This window comes from Erinaceus europaeus, chromosome 6, assembly GCF_950295315.1.
Source record: "Erinaceus europaeus chromosome 6, mEriEur2.1, whole genome shotgun sequence".
Taxonomy (NCBI): Eukaryota; Metazoa; Chordata; class Mammalia; order Eulipotyphla; family Erinaceidae; genus Erinaceus; species Erinaceus europaeus.
Window position 1 is genome coordinate 17,309,624 of NC_080167.1, and position 16,261 is coordinate 17,325,884.

Below are 16,261 nucleotides of genomic sequence, written 5' to 3' on the forward strand. Positions count from 1 at the left end.
GCCAAGCTCTTAGTATTTTACATGTTCTTGCTTTTGAAGAGAAGCCTTCCAGGCTCAGAGAAATCAAACCATAGTCTCCTCAGTCACCAAGAAACCTTGTTATAAAAGGAGCCAAGATTTATACTTCGTAATTTGCACAGGTACATTGGCAAAGTTAAAGACATTGCTGTTGGTCTGGCAAATCTCAAGAGGCTTTTCTCCTTGGAAAAGGTCTCTCCCAGTGAAAAGGCAATTATTCAGGCTGCTGTGTTGGAGCTGGGTGTGGTGAGCCGCACACACGCTCATATTCACATCTTTCATATACTTTATGATGGATACTTAAACAACTCCCAGTTTGGAAATAAGATGTATAGATACAACTTCAAGGACTATCTTTAAAAACCCTACATTAAGAGAAAAGATGGGACTGGCAGAATAGCTCAGTTGGGTAGTGCAGTGCTTTGCCATGTGTGCCACCCAGGTTCAAGCCTGGGCCTCACTGCATTAGAGGAAGCTTTGATGCTGTGGTCTGTGGTCTCTTTCACACATTCTCTCTGTCTCTATCTTAAGAGGAAGGAAGGAAGGAAGGGAGGAAGGAAGGGAGGAAGGAAGGAAAAGAGAAAGGAAGGTTGGAAGGAAGGGAAGAGAAATGAAGAGAAAGAAAAGAGAGTTGAGTGTATTCCACCATAGTATGGAAGACTGCACTATTCAAGTTTTCACGGTACTCTGGAGGCAAATCCTTCCTGAATGGGGGAGTGTTAACAGGAAGTGATGTTTCCTTCTGTGGGGCTAGTATAAAGCATCACAGCTCATGCTTTCAGTAAAGAAAGCATCTTCAGATAGAGGAGGACATTTAGGGTGCCCCAATAACAGAACAGGTAAGAATCTTGCCACAAGGAGCTTATGTTCATCAGGGACAAGCTTACACATATTATTATTTCATACAAAAAAGGAGAAGGGGGCCAGCAAATAGATCACTAGGACAGCGCACTGCACTGCCATGTGTGCGACCCAGGTTCCAGCCCAGCTTCCACTGCCCCCGCCTCTCTACCTCTCTATTTGAAAAAGTCATCCTGGAGCAGTGAATCCTTGGTGATGACCAAAAAGCAAAGCAAAACAAGAGTTGTGACAAGAGCAAAATTAAATTGCATGTTCTAAATTCCTGCCATTGGCCTTCTAGAGCATTGAGTAGATTAACCAAAACAAATAACACAAGCTATAACCTAAGGAACTAGTACTGTCATAGTCTGCTTTTCAAGTTTCAGACAATGTTACATATTCTGTTAGTTTATATAAGAAATCTGTTTCCACTACCTAAAAATTGTTTCATGAATGCCATTTCTCTAATTCTTAGTATCAACAATTACATTGTTCTGTACTATGAAACACACACTTTCTAAAATCCCTAGTTCCTTTTGAGCTAGAGGAGTACTGAGGTAACTTGTTAATACATGTTTACAAATACTTAAATAAAAATTGAAATGTAGATAGAAAGTCATTCCTTATCACCTGAAGATCTCCATAGGTCATCTTCTGGGTATTTCAGGAAACTTGTTTTTACAGTTCAAAGTAAGATGGTAAAATCCATCAATATTATGGATATCTGATAGATCTGATTACATTTAAGAGTCATACTTTTTAATCTCATAGAAAATGTCATTTGAATGTGCCATTTAGGGGGGTTGGATGGTGGCACACCTGGTTGAGTGCACACATTACCATGCACAAGGACACAGGTTCAAGCCTCCAGGCCCCACCTGCAGGGGGAAAAGCTTCTTGAGAGATGAAGTAGTCCTGCAGGTGTCTTTCTCCTTATCTCTCTATTCCCCTCTTGATTTCTTTTGTCTCTATCCAATAAAACTATTTTTTGCAAATGCTATTTGGAACGATTCCATATGTATATGTTTGTGTGTCAGTAAATCAGTAACATTAAATCACTAATTTAAAAAAAGTATATCAGTAAAATCTGCATATTGGGAGGTGGAGGGGGCTACCAGGGGGCTGGGGTCCCCATGTCCTACGGTACAGGAAGATGACAAGCTGGCAGAGGGTGTGGTGGAGAGATGGAACTGTACACCTGTGACAACTGCAGCCTCGTAAATCGACACTTCTCCAACACAGTGATCTTAAAATAATGGGGTCAAGTGAATGAATATGAGATAAAGTAAGTGGCTATCAAGGGGTGGAGAAGGGGGAGAAGCTAAGTAGGGGCACGGGACAGGGCTGATGGTGCGGTGGAGGGGGACTGGGCTCTGTGGGGAAGAGACGCTGACAGTGATGTGCACCTGAAACCAGTGCTGTCGCTCAACAAAAACATTCTATGCAAGTGAATCCAAAAAACTTTAGTGGAGAAGAGACTGACAGAACAGATCGCAGTCTCCGGTATGCAAACTGTTTTTAACAAAGAAGGGTCTTCGTGTGTCTTCGCTGCTGTCTGTCTGGAAGACAGAGACACAGTCACCGCACCAAGGGGTCCTGCTTCTCCCCCTCACTCTTCTTTGCTGACTGTGGACATGTGAAAAAACACTGAGGTGCTGTGTTTGCAGGGGGAACTCACGTGTTTAAGGGTCCTCGAGTTTCCCTGTCAGGAGGCCGGGAAGTGGTTTTCCTTTGGGGAAGCACACTGGAAGTCCATCTCTGGCTGGTGCTCCTTTTCAATCTGAGTACTGGATCTCATGCTGTCCCGGCCCTACGTCAGGCCCCTCATAGGAAAAGGGCCTCTAAGGACAAACAGGGAGTCATTGCAGGGGACCCTTTCTGCTGTCCCCAGACAATCCCAAGGGAGCTCCAGAGGGCTGATTTCCTCACTATGCTCCTGTGCCCCATGGTCTGGTACATACATGTGTACACACACGCCAGAGGTGATCAGACATGGGTGATATGTCCTCCATTTCCCAGTGTACCTCAATAGCACTGTGAGCTACTCACACGGGAGGGGTTGCTATGAAGACAAAGAAGTTAATCTCTCTCTTTAGGAGAAGTGATCGGGCATATACTCAAGTTAGTTTTATTCAAGCCAGGAAAATGGTTTTCACAGAACATTTTTATAATTTTACTGAATATAGAAGACACCCACATACAATGGCTAACACAATGACTGTTCCCATAATCTCTGAAGTAGTTTACTTCTAGATTGGACACATTATGACTACTTTTAAGAGCATTTCAAGTTTACTGTTCCGACTGTAAATAGTTACCAAGAATCAGAACAAGGGTGTGTGTGGGGGAGGGATGAGTGTCAAGTTGGACGTGTGAAAAATGACTTGACAGGGTAGAAAGCACACTGAAGTGGTCAGATGCTGTGCCTCCAGGCTGTTCACATAAGCGTTTTAATACGTGTCTGAGACCTTCCCACAGAAACCTCAGAGTCTGTAGTAAGAGCTAAGGACTCCTGGCAACTTGGGGGAGCTGGTAGGGGTATGGCTGATGTGCTTAACATCTACCTTCACCTGAGCTTCAGTCACAATCATCTTCTGCACAGGATGGCTTCCTGGGCCTCCCTGGCCTGCTGGCAACAAGAATTCAATGCGGCATCCTGGAGTTAAGACTGCTCCGCCTTACAACTGCAGTCTGCACATAAGCATGCCTTCTGGCAGACAGCACAACTGTCTTCAGTAGGGGTGAAGTGGAGCCCCCTTTTGGGGAGCCTCACCTCCGACACCTGCTCACCCTTAGAGAATTCACAAAGAGGTTATGTTTCCAATGGTGGTGCTCTTGGACTCGCAGGCTTCAACAGTCACTCAGGGAGCTGGTTTTACACATAAATAACTCTAAGCACACCAAAGATGGGCCTCTCAGAGAGCAATGGCACTCATGTCTAGGTGAAATATGTAACTTAGGGAGTCGGGCAGTAGCTCAGTGGGTTAAGTGCAGGTGGCGCAAAGTGCAAGAACTGGCTTAAGGATCCCGGTTCGAGCCCCTGGCTCCCTACCTGCAAGGGGGGGGGGGTCACTTCACAGGCGGTGAAGCATATCTGCAGGTGTCTGTCTTTCTCTCCCCCTCTGTCTCCCCCTCCTCTCTCCATTTCTCTCTGTCCTATCCAACAACGACGACATCAGTAACAACAATAACTACAACAACAATAAAAACAAGGGCAACAAAGAGGAAATAAGTAAATATAAAAAAAAAGAAAGAAATATGAAACTTAAAAAAAAAACCAGTGCTGCAGTAATTCGGCATTTTAGAGCATACAAGGAGCGGCGATCCTGGGCGTGTTACAGAAGAAAGTGGGCTCAGCGGGAGGACACACAAACCCTCTCCGCTGCAGGTGGCCGGGAAGGGCACAGGGTGCGCTGGGACATGGGCTGGGGAGGAGCCCCAATGGGCAGGTACTGGCTCCTATGCAGCCCGAAATGTACTGTCTCAAGTGCTGCCAAAGAGGCGACGAAGAGAAAACTGTAACAGCAGGGGATGGCCTGCCTTCAATTCCTTTATTAGGAAGGAGTCTGCCTCTGTCATCCCCTTTACTGAAGCCCTGAGCCCCTCCGGCTCGCTCTTCTGCCCTGTGAACCAAGGGCATGTCCCCACTCAGGCTCCAGAATGGGGCTGGCAGGAAGAGTCCCAGGAGGCAACAAGAAAGCACTCTCTCTTCTCTTACAGCTATAGGAGAGTAGATGCTTCTTGCTTGGGCCAGTCATTTCAGGTCAAATGGTGAACTGGGAGGAATCAGGAAGGTATTGATTGGTCTTAGCCTGCTCCCCGGTGAGAATACTTGCAAACTCCTCTCTCCTCGTCAACAAAGCATCTTTTAGGATAGCTGCGTGACCTAGGCTAGGAGCTACACACTGCTTAAGCTTTAACCTCTAAAAGGGCTGAGGTTTTTTGTTTTTTGCCTCCAGGGTCATCGCTAGGGCTCAGTGCCTGCATGACAAATGCACTGCTCCTAGCGGACATTTTCGTCATTTTTATTGAAGAGGTCAGAGAGAAACTGAGAGAGGAAGAAGAGGTGGGGAGGGGGAGACAGACATCTGCAGACCTGCTTCACTGCCTGTGAAGGGTCCCCCTCCAGGTGGGGAACCAGGAGCTCCAACCAGGATCCTTGCCCAGATCCTTGAGCTTTGTATTACGTGTGCTTAACCCAGTTAGCCACCATCCAGCCCCCAAAGGGCTGCTTTTTAACTGGCTGCCTCATGTGATGATGTGGCCACATAATTAAAAGTAACACCTACTTTTTTTTTTTTTTTTAAGGACTAACACTTGCTAGATTTTCTTATTTGATTTTTCTGGGGCGGGGAATGGTTAGAAAAACTTAGTGATCTCTTTCCCCTTCATATGCATAAAATAAAAAAATGATGCAGCCCTTGTTAAAAAATTGAAAGTTATTGTCTTATTTAAATTGTCACATCCCAACTCAGCTTGTGGATAACAGGCACAAAAGTGTGAGACAAACTCATCTGCTCAAGAACAAAAAAGAGAAGCTATTTCAGAAATGACTCACGTACACATGAATGCACGATTGTTTTTGTTTTTTCTTTTTCCTACATAGGAGAGCTGGAACACTGGCTTAACTCAGCTGGTCTTGTGACCTGAACACACTGCTTAAATCTTCCTGTAGACGGCACTTCCAAGGGCCTGATGTTCACAGGAGAATCTGCTATGCCCTGGGTCACAGACCAGAGTCCTAACCCCACTGACCCGCATACAACAAGAATCAGGGTGGACAGTCAGTCAGTGGTCTTAACTCTGTTAGACTGGTAGATTACTTTCTACTGCTGATAAGCCATCACCATCAAGCGTGGCTCAGAAGAAATAACGCATATTTTCTTCAGACAAAAAAGTCTCAGTTCACCTAGTCTTTTTTATATACTGTTATGCTGCCTCACCTCAGCTTGGTTTTACTTTTCAGCTGCCAACACACATTTAAAAACAATACAAACATACTGGGAAAGGATCTGGTGCAACTTACTATATGTGGGTATGACTGAGCCTTCTGCTCTGAAATTCGAGTCGTGTTTGAGTAGCGAGCAAATAAACTGAAATGCAGAGTCAGCGTAAGAATCAGCCCCTAGTCGGTATCTTTAAAAAAAAATGTCCACTAAAAAAAAAAAAATCTATCCATCTGCACAACCTGCTGACTCCCAAAAGAATGAGTGGTGTCTTTCCATTTTAGGAAGGGCTTGTAAAAGTCTCCTCGGCTTGCCTTCATTGTAGAAGGTACTTTTCCTCGTGACTACATGTTTATTATAAAAAAAGAAAAGCCAAGGGAAGAAAACGTGAAACACAGATAATTAAGGAGTCTTTTACAGGAGAACCTTGAATGTGAGAGTGCTTTGTTACCTGTCAAATCCTGTACATGTGTAAAGTGGGATTGGAATCATCTGGAAACCAGATTGGCCTCTACCCCAACAAAAATCTTCCAAGAGGTTTTGGGGATGTTTTTAATCCCACAAGTTAGATCCAGCCTGAGAAATAAAAGGAACCACAACATCCTCCATTCTGGTTACTCTAGGGATCTAGATGCTTGTTCCCCGCTCCACCCCGCCCCACCCCGCCCCATGCCAGTGTGAGACTTCAGGCCGCTACTGCCCACCAGGGAAACAGCTCAGCTGGAAGCTCTCCAGGGAAAGGGATGCCCTATCTCCCCACTGCCCCAAGTCCTAATCAAGGGCAACTTGTGCTTTACATCCAAGTGAAATCTGTCTCCTCTAAGTACTCTGCCTCTTCTCATCTCAGTTGTTCTAACAACATCCCTTTGTTGCAGGGTCAGCCCTGGAACATGTGAAGACCAATCAGGGTGTTTGCTTTCCTGCCCTTTCTGCAGGGTTAAGTGTCAAACCTGGGAGGGGCAGTGTGGAGTCTGTTGCCCAGCTGCCCAGCCTAACTGGCCCAGAAGGTCAGACTGACTCAGACATCTATTGTACCAGGTGCTTGAGGCGCAGAAAGGAGACTGGGGGCTGGCTGTTACGAATAGTCCACTGAGGAGATAGAATGAATCCTGGTTATAAACTCGAGTGCACACTGTATATCGGGAACTATTCATGACCTTGTTCTAGGCAGAAAAAGATCCATGCCATTTCTTGCCAGAGCTACAAGGAATTATCACAGAACATAAAAATAAGTATTTCTTGAACACATCTACATTGTTACTATTAGCGTTAGTCTGGCTGGAAATGCACTCTGCCAATTAAGGAAGTGATGTTAAAAATGAATTTATGCGATGAGTGAAGGAGGAATGAGTTAAGAACCTAAATACATGACTGAACGGAAGGAGAATATTTAAAAAGACTTAATAAGCATCTCATTCCTAAGAAACCCATTTGTTAGTACTGACATGTGCTACAGTAAACATTTGGTGCACACAAACAACTCTACTAGACTTCAGATAAAAAAATAAAAAAAAAACCCTGAAAGAAATGTAATAAGTCATACACGATGGAGAGGAATAATAGCCATTTTAAGTTTTTTTCAGTGTGTATGTATATATAGACACAAGAATAGGTAAATACACACATCTACATGTCAGAAGCCTTAAGACTTTATATTTGATAGAAGGGCAATGTGTAACAAACGAAAAAAAATGCAAGGAAATTGACTGCAAAAACAATAACAATCCTTTGAAAACATCAAATGTACAAGTTTTTAACACGGCAATTGCAGTTTCCACACTCTCACAAGGAGGCTGCTCTGCTTGAAATGGAGATTCATAGACAGTATGGACAGGCTGGTGGCTTTAGGAATCTCCTGCGAGACCTATCGCGGCAACCTAGATGACAGAGCGCGACTCTTTCCTCCTCGGGCCCCCTCACTGCCATGACTGGCTGGACTCCATGGCTCTGCTAAATATCCGAGCCTGCGATTAAAGGATGCAGGCACGCAAGAAAGCCAACTCAGATATAGCGTAACTCTGGGTGCAGACCGCGGGCAGCTCCGTAGTCCAGCCTGGAGCTCGGCTGCATCTCCGCAACCCGCTCAGCTTCACGAATCACGAAAGCACCGTTATTTAGGGTCAGGGAAAGCCCACACCGAAGCGACAGGTCAGGGTTGCAAGGTCGAGTACTCACGGAACGGGGTAGGGGGCCCGGGGCCGGAGACCGGGCACCTGCTCAGGGAGGGTGCTCTAAGCTCCGCAGGGAGCCGCCACGCATTTCAGAAGGCGCCGAGGATCCCGCCAGCCTCCTCCCTGCGGGCCGGCGGGCGAGCGGGCAGCCGCCCAGACAAAGCGGGGCCGGGCCGGGCCGGGCCGGGCAGGGCGCGCGGCGGCTGCACCTGCAATGCGGATCCCGGGCCGCCGACCCCGCCCGAGGCCGGCCCCGCCCACTGGCTCGGGCGCACGGGGGTGCTGCCCCCTCTGGGCACGGGCCGCGGGACCCCGCCAACAGCCGCCCCCTTCCCATCGCTTCCCCCCGGAGCTGCCGCCGCGGAGCGCGCCGCCCCGCGCCGCCCCGCCAGCGACCCCCGCAGGCCCGGCCAGGTGAGCGGGGGCGGCTCGGGCACCCCGGGCCCCGCCTCACCTGCGGGCGCGGACCTCCGGGCGGCTCCCCCCTGGGCGCGGTGCTCCGGGCGGGCGGCCCATGGGCGGGGCTGCGAGGCTCCGGCCCTGCCCAGGCCGGCCGCCCCGGGAGGTCAGTGGGCGCCGCCCGGCCCGCGCATCCCGCCCGCTCCCACCCGGGCGCCCGGCGCGGTGCACGCTGGGAGCGGCCCGGCGGAGCCGGCCGCGCTGACCGGCGGACGGACGAGCGGGCGGGCAGGCGCCGCGGGTCGGTCTGCGGCGACGGACGGACGAGCGGGCGGGGGGCCGCTCGGTACTCACTTGGCCGGGCGGGGGCGCCGCCCCCCTCCCCCGGCCCTGGCGGGGCGGGGGTAAAGACCCCGGGCAAGGGAGGGTCTGGCCGGTGGGACGCAGGCGCACAGCTCAGGTGCGGCCGCACTGCGGTTGCCCCGGGCAACGCGGTCAGGGACGGGCGGGGGAGGAGGAGGAGGAGCGAGGCCGCGAGCCGGCGCGCGGGGGGGTGGTGGTGGAGGGGGGCGGCGGGGCAGGGACGTGCGCATGCGTGCGGACCCCTTTTCCCCCTGGGCTCGCGGGCCGGGTGCGTGCGCACGCGCGCTGCCCCCCGGAGGCGTCTGGGTGTGCGGAGCGCGCGCGCGTCTCGGAGGCGCACCTGTGAGGTGTCCCCGGAGGCGGAGGGAGGGCGGTGCGCGGGGCCCGCGGCCTGGGGCGCTGCAAGCCCTCACTCGGAGTGAGTTGCCGGGTGGCTCCGCAGAGGTGCCCGCGTCGCGCTTCGAGATCCCGGCGCGGGGCGAGGTGGGGCGGGGGGCCGGGCTGCGGGTCCGGCTGGGAAGGAGGCTGAGGGGGGATGAGAAAATCAAAGGGAAGCGGCCCGCCGGTTAGGCCGAGCCCGTCGCCGGGGCCTAGCGGCCGAAGGTCAGCGCGGCCGCAGTGTCTCTCTGGCCGGGCCCCAGGGAGGGCGAGCGGCGTCGGGCCTGGGCCGGAGGCGGGGGCCCGGGGGTCGGATCCCGGAGGGCGGCGGCGGTGGGCAGGGCCAGGGCCGCGGCCCCGGGGAGCCGGACTCCCGGCCCGGGCTCCATTGTTGTCGGGGCGGAGCGCAGGGGGAGCGGGCGCAGCCCCGGGAGCCTTCGCAGGCGGGTCCCGGGCGGGGGGCGTCGTCGTGGCGTGCGGGGCCCGACTCACGCAGCGTCCGTGTCTCTGCAGGGCGCCCCCGGGACTCGGGGCCGGGCAGGAGCCGACTCAGGTGATGCGGAGCCCCGGGCGCACCCCGCGCAGAAGGCCGCCGCCGCCCGCCGCCTCCATTGTCTGACCACGGCCCGGCCCGACCTGCAGCAGGTAAGGGAGGCGGCGGCCCCTCCCGCGCCCTTCCCGATCGGATCCCCTTGGTGGGGGCCCCATCCGGCCGGACTGACTCGCCTGCGGGTCCCCGGGGCGCCCCCTCCTCGCTCCCCACTGGGGGTTGGTGCCCGACTGCAACAAAGGAGGCCAGGTACCCCCGCAACACCCCCAGCGCTTTGCAGTCTGGGGGGACAGTTTTTATTGTTATCATCGAGATCTGTCCTTTTAAAAAAAAGGTTTTCTCTTTTAGAGGGAGAACCCTCCCTGCTACTTTTGTACCTATAAGAGCTTCTTTTTTTTTAAGATTAGAGAAATGATCTTCTTTAACTCATAGGTTTATTTCGATTTTTTTTTTTTTTCATTTTTACCCCCTTTCAGTTGGTTTTGGATTGGCAGAGTCATGCTTTGCTTTGTAGAAGCGAGAGCATCTCAGGGGTTGTTAAAGTGAGCCGAAACCCACTGCCTCCAGAGGTGGCAACAGCGGGGCCCCGTGTCCCCTACCCCCACACCCCCACACCCCCGCGGTTGGCACAGTTTTCACTCGTGTCTTCCGCTGGACACTCGGGGTCGATCCGCTTCTCGGCTCTTCTCCATAGTTTGAGTCCCTAGTTGATGAGAACTTAAAAAACTTCTGGCTTCATATTTTAAATAGCCATGTGTGTGTGTGTGTGGGGGGTTGTTGGTCTGTAATGAAATACTTTTACTAAAAGTCCAGATCTGTACCCGCTCCGAAGAGTAGGCACTTGCCAATAGAAATTCTTTCTGGTAAAGAAATCCACACGAGAGAGCCACCACCACCTCCACTTACTGTGTAATGAGGACTCTAACTCAAGTCTGATGACCTTGGGAAGGACACCTGCCACTCTCAGCTCCGTTTTCCGCTCACTGCTGGTCATACCCGCTCCCCGTGCACAGCGCAGAGCCCAGCCTCAGCAGCAGTGTGTGCAAGTGCTGGGAGAGCATGTGCTGATGTGCTGACGCCGGTTTCACTGGCCTTTGTCATCTAGAGGAACTTTTTTTTTTTTTACTTGCAGTACAATTTGTTTTTTCTCTTGACCAGATATTTAAACTTCACAAACTGTCAGTGCTTTCTAATTCACGTTTTTGTGGCAATACATTTTTGTTAGGTTCTGTTAACACAATGCGCTTCTTGAATATTTTACAAAGCACATTTTCCTGGTGCTTCATGTGCCTTAAATTAGGCATATAAATTAATTGACTGTAAATACAGTAGGAGCAAACTGGATGCTATAGAAAGCAAAACTCATTATAATATTTAAACAAACTTTATTCCCTAACTTGTATGTGGAATCTCCTGTGGCATTGGCAGATTCAGGCTAGCTGTTGTGTCCTTTCAGAAAAATGGATTCTTACCAGATCTATAGGCAGTTTTCACAGTGTGAGTGATGAGCAATGAAATGGGTATTACTTTAAGATGTGAATTAGGGGCATTTAGTCTCTTCTTTTTCTTCTTTCAAATAAGTATGAATGCTTGCAGTGTGGCAAAGTCACCTTGTCCTTGTATCTTGAAGTTTACAATCTAGGTCTAGAGGGGATCAGAAATCGAACATGGCTACACAACTGCTTGCACAATCACAAACTGAAATCTGCTATGAAGATTAAGGAGTCCTGGCTATCAGAGGGAGGTTTATTTTTTGTGTGTTTTCTGTTTTTAAGATTTGTGGACAGAGGGCCCAGGAAAGACACTTGTACAGAAAAAAAATTTGAGCTGAGTTCTGAAGGTTGAATAGACTTCAATGTAGAGTGAAGTACGAGGAGATTTTCCAGGCAGGGGAAAGGCATGTGGGCAGGCCCTCAAGGGGGGAGAGGCGTTGCCCATTCCAGAAACTGAAAGACTAGACGGTGGTGGGTGAGGGGCAAATGTGGCCAGGTGAGGGGCCAGATCATGTAGGGTCTTGTAGGGCAGGTTAAGGTTGTTTTATTGTATCCTGACTAAAATGGGAAATGAGGGCTAGGTTTTAAGCAGGAGAATGACATAATCAGATTTGCATTTTTAAGCAGTCTCTCCAGCTGCTACATGCAGAATGTGGGGGTGTGCTGGAGGTTGAGTGGAAGTGAAGGGACTAGCTAGGCTGTTCCGGAGGTCTGTCTAAAGGACGTGGTTTCTCCCGCTGCGTTCACAGTGAATTCAAGCTACCAACTAAAATAAGGCCAAAGATTGGTATTTGTTAAAAAAAAAAAAATCCTCATTTCTTATTTTTTAAGACAGTAGGGATAAAAAGGCACTTTTTAATGCAAAGTGTATACACAACTATATTGCCCAAACTATATTCTACAAAAAAGTATCAGGGAGAGTCAAGTGAAAAGTAGGAATATTATTTAACATGATCTTATATGAGTTCTGTCAAAGTAGTATGTGAAGCCATAAATGAAGAAAAAAAGAAATATTTGTAGATGCAATTGACTAGAAAATGAGAGCAGCAAAAAGTATCAGACAGAACATTATGTGTCTGTAAAACTCATAGCTTTATGAATACCGAAATAGCCTAGCAGAAACTAAACGAAAAAAAACACTTCAAATGAAAAACACTCTGCTAGCAATGCAACAAAAACAAAAACCATATAAACACGAACCTGAGACAAGTGCTCTCACATAGAAGAGACCATAAAATATATGAAAACTAGGCTAGAATGCCCTGTGCAGAAAAGTAGGCTAGGTCATATCCCCGAATGTGATCTTGAAATATTTTGAAGTGGCTGGAGAAGCAGCTCATCTGGTAGAGCGTTGGGCTTGCTTGCCTGAGGCTCCTGGTTTGATCCCCATCACTGTTTCTACCAGCGTGTGCTCTGGCTTCTTTCTCTCTCTGTCTCATGTGAAGCCATTTCTGAGATGATTCAATAAAATCTTTGCAAATAAATACTATAAGGATAACCATTTTGGGGTGAACTGAGAGGAATAATTGTGAAAGATGAAATGGGACAAACCCTTTCAGGTTTTAGGTGAAACATAGCCATATTAGCTACCGCAGTGTCATACTGGGTGGCGGAGCTAGCATAGTGGTTATATAAGCAAAAAGATTGGCATGCCTGAGGGTCCTAGGTCTCAAGTTGTCTCCCACACTAGCCACAAGTCAGCTGAGCAATGAATGCTCTGCTTAAAGTTAGGGAGTTGGGCGGTAGTGCAGTGGGTTAAGCGTACATGGCGTGAGTGCAAGGACCAGCATAAGGATCCCAGTTTGAGCTCCTGGCTCCCCACCTGCAGGGGAGTAGCTTCACAGGCGGTGGAAGCAGGTCTGCAGGTGTCTTATCTTTCTCTCCCCCTCTCTGTCTTCCCCTCCTCTCCATTTCTCTCTGTCCTATCCAACAATGACGACAACAATAATAACTACAATAAAACAACAAGGGCAATAAAAGAAAAAATAAATATTGAAAATAATAATAATAAAGAGTAAGTTAATGTGGGCAGGGTGGTAGCGCAGTGGGTTAAGCGTACAAAGCATGAAGTGCAAGTACCAGCATAAGTTCAAGCCCCTGACTTCCCACTGCAGGAGTGTTGCTTCACAAGCAGTGAAGCAGGTCTACAGATATATATCTTTCCCCCTCTCTCTCTGTCTTCCCCCCTCTCAATTTCTCTCTGTCCTGTCCAACAAAAAACCAGCAATAACACGAGGGCAACAAAATGGGGGGAAATGGCCTCCAAGGGGCAGTGTATTTGTAGTGTAGGCACCAAGTCCCAGTGATAACCCTGGAGGCAAAAAAAAAGAGAGTAAATTAATTAACAAAATAAAACAGTGGCATACTGACTTTGAAGGTGTCTGCATAGATCACTGAAACCTACTGAGCACCTGAGAAATAATCATCACACATGCCCTCATAAAGAAAATTGAGATGTAAATATTACACATCTGCAAAAAGCAGTCCTGTAGATTGAGGCCCAGCAGTCACGTGGCTGAAGTGGAAACTTTTAAGTAAGGAAAGTCATAACCCCTCAGATGAGTATAAGGGTAGGAAATATGGTCCTGGCGTGCATATGGCACTCAAATCCTATCACTCCTTACTCTCAACCCACCACTACACCTCTGCATTCTGCTTGTGGTTTAAAAACTGTTAAAACAAACAAACAAAACAACAGATATGTTTGACAGGAAAAACAAGGCCATAGAAATAAAATCCAGACCACAGTTAAGCTAGAATTTTAGTCATTCTTACTGCAGTCCCTGTGGGATTATTTTTAGATACTGATAAAAGATTTCTTTTTTGGTTGTCCCAGAGACTTCATTTCTCTACTGACTTTTTCAGTTGGAGTGGGGGTGGGGGAGAAGACACCATAACTGAAGGTTCCCCCAGTGTGGTGTGAGGGCTGGGATGGCAAAGTAGGTACGGTACCTTCCCAGGTGAGCTATCCTGCCATCCCTGTAAACGGCTTTTAAAATTCACCCAGAGGAATAAAGGAGCAAGAACTTTTTACAGTTGATATTTCTATCAGACAAGAGTAATATTATAAACTGATAGGAAAACGAGTTTTTTGTAACGTATAAATTGATAGAGGACTTACAGAATTGACCCAGTTAAAAAATGACAGTTCTAGATAGTTCACAGGAGAAATGGGAGTGTCACAGGAATGAAGAATGAGTAGAGAAATGGAGATTAAAACAACTTGTGTTTCCAGAGACCTATCAGGGAAAAATGAAAAAGCTATCCAAGGATGTAGAGAAAAGGGCACCTAATTGTTGGGAACATAAAATTGACTTGGCCTTTTCTTTAGATAGCAACTTGGCACAACCTATCAAAATAAGAAACAAAAAAAAAAGACCTCCGGAGGCGGGGCTACAGAGCAGCAGCAGCTGTGTCTTTCTCCTTTCCCGGGTCAACTAGGAATACCAAAGGAGACCACCTGGGACCACAAGACAGGACTAGAACAACTTCAGGAACCCACCAAATCACCGGTGAGTGCCACATGTGGCTGTATCTTTCTAGACTGTCATTCAGACTAGATGGAGGCATAAAAACCTCCTCAGACAAGCAACGGTTGAAGGAATCAACTATCACCAAGCCTGCCCTGAAAGAAGTTCTGAAAGGTCTCATATAAACAAGTCAGACCACCATAAATAGGCCATCTATCAGAATACTCTTAAAACTCTACAAGAATGGCGTTAAAATATCTTCGTTCTGGAATCGGGCGGTGGCACAGCTGGTTAAGCGCACGTGTTGCAAAACACAAGGACCAGCGTAAGGATCCCGGTTCTAGCCCCTGGCTCCCCACCTGCAGGGGAGTCACTTCACAGGTGGTGAAGCAGGTCTGCAGGTGTCTATCTTTCCCATTCTCTGTCTTCCCCATCTCTCTCCATTTCCATCTGTCCTATCCAACAATAACAACATCAATAACCACAACAAGGGCAGCAAAAGGGAAAATAAATAAATATTAAAAATAATAATAAAAAATATCTTCAATCTTTGAAATCAGTAAATTTCAATGGCCTGAATTCACCCATTAAAAGGCACAGAGTAGGAAGATGGATCAGAAAACACAACCCAGCAATATGCTTTCTATTGGAAACCCACCTAACTCAACAAGACAAACACAGACTCAAAGGATGGAAAACTCATACAAGTCAGTGGCCCACAAAAAGGACAGGAACAGCTATTCTCATATCTGACACGATAGACTTTAAAATCAGTGAAATTTAAAAAGATAGAGATGGACACTACTTAATCAGTCAGTCAAGAGGACTTAACAATTATTAGCATCTGTGCACCCAATGAGAAGCCAGATACCTAACTACATCAAACATCTACTGAAAGAGCTACAGCAATATATTAACAGCAACACAGTCAGAATAGGGGACTTCAACACCCCACTCTCAACTTGACAGATCATTCAGGCAGAAAATCAATAAAGAAATGAGGGAGCTAAATGAGGAGATAGGTAAACTAGAACTTTTGGACATTTTACTCAAGTTTACATGGGTCATTCTCAAGGACAGACCATATGTTAGGCCACAAAGACAGCATCAGCAAATTCAAGAGCATTGAAATCATCCCAAGCATCTTCTCAGACCACAGTGGAATTAAACTAACCCTTAACAATCAACAAAAGATTAGTAGGAGTCCCAAAATGTGGAAACTCAACAGTATACTACTTAACAACTACTGGGTCAAAGAGGAAATAAAGGAAGAAATCAAAATGTTTTCGAGAGTTCAATGAAAATGCAGACAAGCTATCAAAATATTTGGGACACAGCTAAGGCAATACTGAGAGGGAAGCTCATAGCCATACAAGCACACATTAGAAACAAGAAAAAGCACAAATAAACAGCCTGATTGCACATCTTAAAGACCTAGAAGAAGAAGAACAAAGGAACCCTAAAGCAACCAGAAGGACAGAAATTACTAAAGTTAGGGTAGAAATCAATAACATTGAAAATAAGAAAGCCATACAAAAGATCAATGAAAGTAAATGTTGGTTCTTTGGAAGAGTGAACAAAATCGACAAAACTTTAGCCAGACTCAAAAAACAAGGGAGAAGACCCAAATAAA

The 16,261-nt window shown here is 47.8% G+C and overlaps 2 protein-coding genes across 13 annotated transcripts in view; one reads left to right on the top strand and one right to left on the bottom strand.

The window, feature by feature from the left end:
- The window catches only part of CCDC92 (coiled-coil domain containing 92), a 30,638-nt gene extending 21,768 nt beyond the window's left edge, over positions 1-8,870 (bottom strand). The window contains exon 1 of one of the 4 annotated variants that reach the window (XM_060193261.1): positions 8,729-8,870. The gene's annotated coding sequence lies outside the window, so the exon portion shown is untranslated. Of the gene's footprint in view, positions 1-2,536; positions 2,556-7,979; positions 8,118-8,429; positions 8,700-8,728 lie in introns of those variants that run through there. The other 3 variants (XM_060193257.1, XM_060193258.1, XM_060193259.1) reach the window with 3 other exon arrangements.
- Positions 8,262-16,261, top strand: part of ZNF664 (zinc finger protein 664) — a 184,556-nt gene continuing 176,556 nt past the window's right edge. For 4 of the 9 annotated variants that reach the window (XR_009550408.1, XR_009550410.1, XR_009550409.1 and 1 more), the window contains exons 1-2: positions 8,994-9,155; positions 9,629-9,760. The gene's annotated coding sequence lies outside the window, so the exon portion shown is untranslated. Of the gene's footprint in view, positions 8,390-8,811; positions 8,835-8,993; positions 9,221-9,628; positions 9,761-14,489; positions 14,671-16,261 lie in introns of those variants that run through there. The other 5 variants (XM_060193263.1, XM_060193266.1, XM_060193267.1 and 2 more) reach the window with 5 other exon arrangements.